General features: G+C 43.9%; 1 pseudogene; it reads left to right on the plus strand.

Annotated features, from left to right (window-relative positions):
* The first annotated feature begins 1,735 nt into the window (after positions 1-1,735).
* On the plus strand, positions 1,736-1,853 carry LOC126249859 (5S ribosomal RNA; annotated as a pseudogene).
* Positions 1,854-10,070: the final 8,217 nt, after the last annotated feature.

Consider the following 10,070-nt stretch of genomic DNA (forward strand, 5'->3'; position numbering starts at 1 on the left):
GCGATTTGCAGGGGGGGATGGGGGGGATTTCCCCCCCTCTGCATCAGACCATCCCCTCCTCTGGCTTTAGTTTATGCATCCCAACCTGGGATGTTTATTTCCCATGCACTGGAGTAAAACTCATATAATTTAAATTTGTGGAGCCGAGCACTCAAAGTTTTTAATATAGTCATACTATTAATACTATTAATATGTTTGCTTATTAATTTTGAAAAAGTGCTATGTAGTAGTTAAGCATTTCAAAACATTTAGAACTAAAGCACCATTCTCATGTTGTCATTGTTGCTTTCGTCTAAGGTGCGTCATCCGTTTACTTGCGAGCTTGCGAGGGAAGTAGTGTGGCAGTCATACCGCAGCAGTCGTACCGCAGAGTTGGATGATCTGGGGACTGAAATTCCCACCCCGGGCCCTGACACAGGGTTGTGACCGGCCCGGTGCCTGTGCGAACATTTACCGTTAGGCCACCTTTTGACAACGATATGGCGCGGACTAATGCGCCTGGGACGAAAGCACATATTACTAAATAACGCACCATCGTGTGCTTCTAGTTCCTAGGATACTATTTCGTGGACCTTCTTTAAATACTCTTCTCTTCCAGCATCGTTTTTTTTTTTTCCTTTGGTTTTCATTTCCGTTGTTAGCTGCATGTGCAAGTACCAAGTAGGCCGCCGCTGCGATACTTTATCGTCATTTATACTGCAAGACCGACACACGTGTGGCACAAATTCTGTTGCTTTGGTATAAATTAACCTGCCGCATGGAACATACGCCGCAAGATGTTGCCTGTTGTAGCATGCTACAAGGCGACGCACGCCACATTTCCGTAGCATGCCACAATGTTCCAAGACGTCGCCCCAGCGTAAACGAGGCTTTAGAGCCAGGTCTGTATTGTATGGTGGATGTGATGTGTTGCGTACGAAACTAAAAACTGCAATCAGATCCAAATGTCGTGGAAAACTGTGAAGAGGTGTCATGCTGCAGCAAGATAACGCTCGCCCACATTCTGCCAAACGGACCGCCGACGCAAAAAGATTCGAGGTGCTGGAACATCCACCATACAGTACAGACCTGGCTCCAAGTGATTTTCACATGTTTGGACCCTTAACGGAAGATTTGAAAGTGATGAAGACGTCATTGCTGCGGTGCAAAATTGGTTACAGATGCAACCGAAAAACGTATTTTCTGATGAAATAAAAAAAAACTCGTAAAACGTCGGGAAAACTACATTAAGTCCAGGGAGGTTACGTAAAAAAATAACTCATGTTTCAGTTTTCTAACATCAGAATAAGTACAGCTTTTCACAAATGTGCCTATACTTTTTGAATTCCCGTCGTATACTTACATGTAGATGATTTTGTAAATAAACTTTACCTATAATGAACTTTTAAAGATATAACAAGGGATGGCTTTTCTGATAGTGCATACGCGTGCATAGTGAGTTTCGGCATTAGCATCTATTTATAAATAACTGTTTAACCATGGGTAACGCCGCGGTCCAAGCTAGTAACATATGTAATTATACTAACCCCCTAAGACATCCCCCCCCACTGGTAAAAGCACAAATGGCACCCTGCCGTACAGGCTTCCATATAATTTGATAATTTTGTGTCTGTGTCTCCTCCCCCCCCCCCCCTCCCCGACGCCCCACCACACACACACATACAGTGTTTGCGTCACTTTGTGTAATTTATATTGAGAGTTTAGAGAATTTTGTTTTTCGTGAATCTCATGTTAAGGCAACGGCCTTGCCGCAGTGGATACACCAGTTCCCGTGAGATCACCGAAGTTAAGCGCTGTCGGGCGTGGTCGGCAGTTGGATGGGTGACCATACAGGCCGCCATGCGCTGTTGCCATTTTTCGGGCTGCATTCAGCCTCGTGATGCCAATTGAGGAGCTACTCGACCGAATAGTAGCGGCTTCGGTCAAGAATACCATCATAACGATCGGAAGCGCGGTGTGCTGACCCCACGCCCTCCTATCCGCGTCCTCCACTGAGGATGACATGGCGGTCGGATGGTCCCGGTAGGCCACTCGTGGCCTGACGACGGAGTGAATTTTATGTTAAATGTGTACATCATAAAAGGCAAATAAATACCCGTTATACGCAGACAGTCTTACAATTTTTTCATTAATGGGCGACCCACAAAGAACAAATCTAACCTTCTGTGCACCTAATTTGTTGTTCTTACTGTGACACTATTTTAGTTGTATACCGTGGCCAAACTGTTTGAAGTTAAGGAGAGACACCATCGAGCTTCAAAGAACTGTGATTTTCGGACAGGTGAGGTATCCGGAACCAACGGTGAAATAACACGATGAGGAAATATTACTTATGAGGTTATTTGCATTTTAGCGTCAGTATTTTTTCCAGTACAGGCAGAATCGGAGTATTTATTGGCGCAAAAGGTCGCTGATGTAGCAACCTGTTTAATGCTCTCATAGAATATGACAGAAATAGGTAAAAACCGAAGGGTCGCACTGTGCTCGCATTTGAAAGAAGTGGTGTTCAAATCTCTGCCAGCCATCTGGATTTAGTCTAGCCACTGCTGCTCTAATCACGTAAGGGAAATTTTCACGTGCTTCCATTGAATAGGCCACGGGTATTCCTATTTCCTAGCTTTGAGCGGTCGGAAGGAACACTAGGGTTTCAAGTCCCGTCCTTATTTACAGATTTCACTTCCAGATTGGAAAGGATGAGAAATTTAGTCTCTTGAAACCTTCTCAAAGGAACATTATTGGCACGTGCCTTAATCGATACTGGGAACTATGTGGTGAGCTGAAAGGGGGTCTGAGCCATGCAAGTCCAGGAGATGACTGCAGGGTCTAAAATATTGTGCCAGCTCTCCGGTATCTAGTCCGTCCGTCCTCGACAGCAGGTTAAGCTATTTCCATGTTTAGTAAGTTTGCCTGCTATGGCAGCATAATAAGGATGTCCGGCCGGAGTTGCAGTGCGGTTCTAGGCGCTACAGTCTGGAACCGAGCGACCGCTATGGTTGCAGGTTCGAATCCTGCCTCGGGCATGGATGTTTGTGATGTCCTTAGGTTAGTTAGGTTTAACTCGTTCTAAGTTCTAGGGGACTAATGACCTCAGCAGTTGAGTCCCATAGTGCTCAGAGCCATTTGAACCATTTCTCCGGTGTCCAGTCCGTCCGTCCTCGACAGCAGGTTAAGCTATTTCCATGTTTAGTAAGTTTGCCTGCTATGGCAGCATAATAAGGATGTCCGGCCGGAGTTGCAGTGCGGTTCTAGGCGCTACAGTCTGGAACCGAGCGACCGCTATGGTTACAGGTTCGAATCTTGCCTCGGGCATGGATGTGTGTGATGTCCTTAGGTTAGTTAGGTTTAATTAGTTCTAAGTTCTAGGCGGCTGATGACCTCAGAAGTTAAGTCGCATAGTGCTCAGAGCCACTTGAACCATTTTTAATAAGGATGTGTATTTAATGTTTCGCTATTTTTGTCTTTAATCAAGTTCGCAGCATGAAAAGGTTTAGTTACTTATTGCAACTCGTTGTTATGCAGTACTTTACAAATATTATACAGCAAATGTGCCTTGACAAATTTTTTGAACTAATTACGGACGATCGTACTAGTATTCGCCTGAATTGATGTAGGGATCATCCGCGATAACTAAACTTACAAAGCTACACGCACGCTTTAACCCCATGTGCCCCGGAATCAGTAGCTTATACGTCAACTGTTACAATAACAGTATTTATAAAGACAATGTAACGGCGCTATGCTAGGTTGGTGTGGGCTTTACTCTAAATGACAATATCTATGATAGATAAAACATTGGTTTTCCATTATGGTCATTTTTTATGGAAATAGTTCTTATTTTTCCTTGTCGCCATATATTATCTGTACCTTTCAGTGCCCTGCACTGCCTAAACTGTTGAAAGAAAGGCCGTACAAGAAACACTCGAGTGGGTCTGCGTATCAGACCGTCGTAGATATAGGCTACACGCGGCTGACAGTTAGCGCTAAACGTATTGGTGCTATACAAGTAGGTCTTTCTGGGCTAACGCCTAAAAGCTAAGCATATTGATTTCGGCAAACAAGGTCGCCCCATTAAATTATATTTGGACTCTATTTGTTTACTGTCATTTGCCACATTTTTACGAGTTTCAGTTCCCTACGATCATAATACAGAATGAGGTTAACAATCTGATATTATTTGCGAGTATATTTTACTGATCCTCTTATTACAAAGAAAAAATAAATAAGAAGTTATTAGGATTTCACATCCCGTGACGACGAAGTCCTCAAAACAGTGCAGAAGCTCGGATTGGACAGTGATGGAGTACGAAATCGACCACGACCATTTTAAAGCGATGATCCCGAAATTGACGTTAAGCGATTTAGGGCAGCCACAGAAAATTTAAATCGGCATTTATGGACTGGGATTTGAGTCCTGCTCCTTCCGAGTGCGAGTCCAGTATTATCTCGAAATAGAGGTGAGAGTGTCACGAATATCATAGGCGAGCTGGGGTGGCATTCATCAAAACAAAGGCGTTTTTCTATGCGGTGAGATCTTTTCAAGAAATTTCGGTCACCAACTTCCTCCTCTCAATACCAACAAACATTATTGTCACCACCCCTTAGAGGAAAAAATTATCATCGTAATAAAATAAGAGAAATGAGTGCTCGAATGGAAAGATTAAAGTGTTCATTTTTCCAACGCTCTTTTCGATATTGGAACGGTAAAGAAATAGAATGAAAGTGATTTGAAGAACCCACTGACAGGCACCTAAGTGCGAATTGCAGAGTAGTCATGCAGATGTAGATGCAGTCCATTAAACAGTTCACCATTTCGTTCAGGACTCCCCTTATGAGCTAAAAGGTTATTATTTTGTGGAGAATCTTGTTATGAATGTATTAAACGACAGAAGAAATTGTTCAGGTTCGACGAGTTAGCAAGGTCATGCGAAACACGTCATTTCTTTTCCACGGTGGTAGATACAACAGATGTGGCACATGGAATCGCCCACTGCTCCACCACGTTCAGGAGCTTACTACCAGATTAAAAGAGTGTGCCGTACTGGGACTTAAATCCGGAACCTTTGCCTTTCGCGGGCAAATGCTCTGTCGGAGGAGCTATCCAAGGACGTCCCACGATCCGCCCTTACAGCTTTACGTTCGCCAGTACCTCTTTCGTACTTACTGATCTTCACAGAAATTCTCGTACATAACCTGCGGAACGAGTACTTCTGGAAGAAGGGATATTGGAGAGAAATGGCTTAACTACAGCGTATAGCCAGCCGTTGTGGCCGAGCGGTTATAGGCACTTCAGTCCGGAACCGCGTTGCTGTTACGTTCGCAGGTTCGAATCTTGCCTCGGGCATGGATGTGTGTGATTTCCTTAGGTTAGTTAGGTTTAAGTAGTTCTAAGTCTAGGGGACTGATGATCTCAGATGTTAAAGCTCATAGTGCTTAGAGTCATTTGAACCGTTTGAACAGCGTTTCAAGTATCAATTTTCACTCTGCGTCGAAATGTGTGCTGGTTCCCAAAAATACGGTTGAGCTCGAATAAACAAGGAACGTACACGGCGGAAATTAAAAGTGTTGCACCATGAATCATCACTTCAACTTTTGTCAAACTTAATCGAGATGTTCATCCCATTACGGGTATTCAATGATTAAAGGTTCATTCCATTCAGAACTGATGGCCTTCATTAACATTAACGAGGATAAGAATTCACGAGCACGAATATATTCTTGTATTCGTTATAGCATAGGATCAGAGAGCCTCTAAATATCATCTTGATGAATTTCTTGATATGACTGGAACACAGGTTGCGTCCCTTCATGAAAATACAGGCCCTATACGTCCTCCGACTGCATGCAAGGCATGTTTTATGGGTGACTAATCCGTGGACAGGTTAGGTCAATCAGATTCGTACATTCGTCAAGGCGTTTGTGGTGTGAATTGTAGTGTACAGTTTTGTATTATGCTGCTGGCATATGGCGTTCGGTAGTCTGGCCAAGTAGGGTAACGACGTAGGATTTACCCACTGGCCACACGATGGCGAACATTGAGTCTCTCTTCAAGAATTATCGGATTAATCTGTGATTTCAAATACCGCCCCACACCATGTTTCCAGGAGTTGAAGAGGTGTGGGTCTCGAGAACCAGTGCTTCCTGTGAAGATCTTTCGCCTGGTAGTGTACAGATCCGTTGGTGCCGATGTGGCTGTTACAAACTGAAGTGACCCAACGCTGAACAACACAGAATGCGACCCAATTTCCCAGCTGACGCTGGTCGTAGTCCATGTAAGTCTGCCGGCCGGAGTGGCCGAGCGGTTCTAGGCGCTACAGTCTGGAGCCGCGCGACCGCTACGGTCGTAGGTTCGAATCCTGCCTCGGGCATGGATGTGTGTGATGTCCTTAGGTTAGTTAGGTTTAAGTAGTTCTGATGAGCTCAGAAGTTAAGTCCCATAGTGCTCAGAGCCATTTGAATCATTTGTAAGTCTCCGTTGGCTATTATATAGAGTCATTGGTAAAGAGCCCAAGCCAAGACTAGACGTGAACACAGGAAACAACCGTTGGTGGTGACACTGCATATAATCTGTGTCCAGATTTCCGCTGTTGTCGTCCATCAATTCGTGAGAAGCAGTCGAACAGTCCTACCATTTTCTTGTGGTGTAGTTCTTATCGGAGGATGAGTGCCTACCTCTCTGGCCTGTCGTTCTGAGTCCATCTCGTTACCTTCAGTTGTGCAGTCATTGCAATACAAGCAACTGTGTGTGCGATCTATCGATACGATACTCCTATGTTTATTATGTCATTCTTTCGACCTTTATTAAAGTCTGGACGATTGCGAGAAGATAAACGTGAATTCCTGTGTCGCGAACTCCACTTGCAAATACCGAGTCATGTTAGACACACTCAATAGCCAACATGAACTCACAGAAGCACGTAGATACTGGAATATGAGTTTGATAGCTCCCGGTCAAGGCTTTCGCGATGTAACACCTTCGGTTTACATCAGTGTAGATGAGATATCAGGACTGGCGTTATGTTGTTACTGGCCTGCAGTATGCCTTCGGCGAGTCGCGTGCTTAATTGTACGGCAGTGGGCGAGCCCTCAGCCGTGGGCCCGCGTGTGTACGCAGCTCACGCGCCCCGCGGACAGCGTAGCGCAACGCGACGCTCGTTTTATTGCAGCGCTCGAGCAGCCGAGGGTGTTGGCCTTGGTGTGGCTTTGGTACACACGATCTGCGCACTGAGTTGCCAGAGCACAGGAGCGAGCGCGCGTGATTTACACTTCTCCGCGGTCCGCTCTCGGGGAAGTAAAAGGGCAAAAACGCGTGCGTATATGAAAACTTGTGAAGTAAGGGAAAGGAAGGCTATAAAGCCAATAATTACCAGTTGCCAAGGTCAGTGTATGCAGCCCGTCCAAGGCCATAACAGACGTCCGCCGAGCGCAGCCAAAGCAGATGTTGCATCTAACGTGCAACACGCAATGCGTCTTCTGTATTCTCCGTTACCAATTTTTTTCATATATTTGGGTGGAAAAATCGATAAACCTATCACAATAACCTTCATATGAAGCACTAAGTACACGGATGTCATATAATAGAAATAGGACAGAAAGTGTATTATATACGTTTTGGAAAAAGAATTATGCCTGGAGTAAATACAGTTTTCCCCTTTTTACCCAATACATGTTTCGCTAAACTTTACACATCGGCAGTAGATTCATTTGATTTTCTGTCAAATAATAGGTAAAGATTTTGCATGATAATATATACAGTGATAACACTTTAACAAAATAGCACGTACTGATGTTTACGTAGCTCTCTTTCGTTTGCGGTACGTATGACATTTTGGCCTTTCAGCGCTGACCGCCTGTTACTATAATATTATGTTTGTTTATCAACCCATTTGGACCCAACTGTTTCAACAGGTACTTAGCGTACATCTATGTTAGGCATACGTGAAACTTCAGGTCTTACTGTATTTGAGTTGGTGAGCTTGCACAGAGATGTCAAAAAATAACGGCATGCCGTCAACAGGAGGATGGAAGAAAGGGAAGGGCTTAATGTCCCATCAACGTAGCAATTATAAGACACATGCATACTAAATGACCATCACAGTAAAGCACTGTGGCGTTCAAACCAACCTTTGAGTTGATTACTGTTGTTTCATAATTTTCTAATGAGAAATTATTTCAAGCGAACCTTCGTATTTACAGCTGTCTTAAACTGCCTCATTGTTACAGACACGCCGGCCGCGGTGGCCGTGCGGTTCTAGGCACTTCAGTCCGGAACCGCGTGACTGCTACGGTCGCAGGTTCGAATCCTGCCTCGGGCATGGATGTGTGTAATGTCCTTAGGTTAGTTAGGTTTAAGTAGTTCTAAGTTCTAGGGGACTGATGACCTCAGATGTTGAGTCCCATAGTGCTCAGAGCCATTTGAACCATTTTTTGTTACAGACAAGCCAAATGAGTTCCAAAGATTCAAGGAGCGGAGATGTCAGCTTATCGAAGAAGAAACAGTAACTGAACAGAGTACATCTTCTGGAAAGTAAAAACCTCATACCAGACTGGGACTCAAACCCGGAATCTTCTCTTTCGCTGGCAGTGTTCTTACAGGTCTTCGCTCAACGAAGTATTTTCTGATGAAGACTCTCGGGTTTCCAGCCGCGTGCCAGTGTTCCGCTACCGCAATCGTGAGAGGTTTTCATTGCTAGTAAACACCGGTAAGGTGCAAATTCACACAGAAGAATTTCCTGTTCTCGAGAAAAAAAGAAAAGGAAAAAAAAAATGTTGTACTGATCAGGAAAGATGGTTCTTAACCAGCAGACCCGGGCTTTATTCTCACCATGGGATCAATTTTTATTAAATTTTCCTGGATTTGGGAACATAGTTTCTATTTAATTCCTAACTAAAATGGAAGGAAGGAGAAATTTAAAAGAAAAGATACCTCAGCACGGAGGTGGTAGGTTCGAATCCCAGTCAGATACTCAATTCAGTCTACTTGGAAATTTTATTACCGGAAGAGTTTTGCCTAGCGAATTTTGTCAGATTCCACTTTGTAAATTTATACGATGGACTTAGGTGTCGCTGAGGACCTGTAACTGAAAGCCATTTATGTGTCATTACAATGTCGTCGATAAATACTCAAATTACCAAAGCAGGTCATTGGTACAGCGCTTAACACACCCAACATACTCACGGACCGCTATTTTTACTGCGAGAATTTTTTGGTATCAGGTTCTCTTAGTTTATTTTGACGAACTGCATTTCCAATTACGCGAAGAAAGAAAGCTAGAAACAAAAAATTCGATCGTCTGCAGTAATGTAACGCATGTAAGATCATGCTAACACAACAAATACCTGTTATAAAACAATCCCAAAGACTGACCTTCATCCAAAGAAAACCCTCCACTTCACAAGATGTAATTAACCGAAGTATTCTTTTACAGAGTGTTGCCATAACGTAGGATAATTCATTCAAATGTACAGAGTTCACAAGTAACAAAATTAGATGGAGTAACATATAGACACTATCTTTCCTAGCATGTATCCCATCGATTGGGGTACACTGCTTTCATAATAAGTGTAATTTACTTTTTTGTTTTAACCTTGACGCTGGATGTCCTTCCCCCTACCGCAGTCAGCATTTAACCTAAGGGAGGGAAGTCACACGCGCCATCTGTCTGAGAATCATATAAACTCTGTTCAGTGTGCTAACATCTTAGGTCATCAGCCCCCTAGACTTAGAACTACTTAAACCTAACTAATTCCTTATGTAGCACATTTTCTGAAGCAGACATTGGAAACCTGTCGTAGCAAACGAGGAAAATCCCCTAAAAGCCACACTCCGGTTTGTCAGTGTAGCTTACTAACGCTCGTTAATCTACCAGGTGAATTTCTTTCGAATCTGCCTCACTTCCCAAGCGGTTCTAGGCGCTGCAGTCTGGAACCGCGCGACCACTACGGTCGCAGGTTCGAATCCTGCCTCGGGCATGGATGTGTGTGATGTCCTTAGGTTAGCAAGGTTTAAGTAGTTCTAAGTTCTAGGGGACTGATGACCTCAGATGTTAAATCCCATAGTGCTCACAAGGGAA

The sequence above is a fragment of the Schistocerca nitens genome, chromosome 3 (assembly GCF_023898315.1).
Source record: "Schistocerca nitens isolate TAMUIC-IGC-003100 chromosome 3, iqSchNite1.1, whole genome shotgun sequence".
In the NCBI taxonomy this organism is placed as follows: Eukaryota; Metazoa; Arthropoda; class Insecta; order Orthoptera; family Acrididae; genus Schistocerca; species Schistocerca nitens.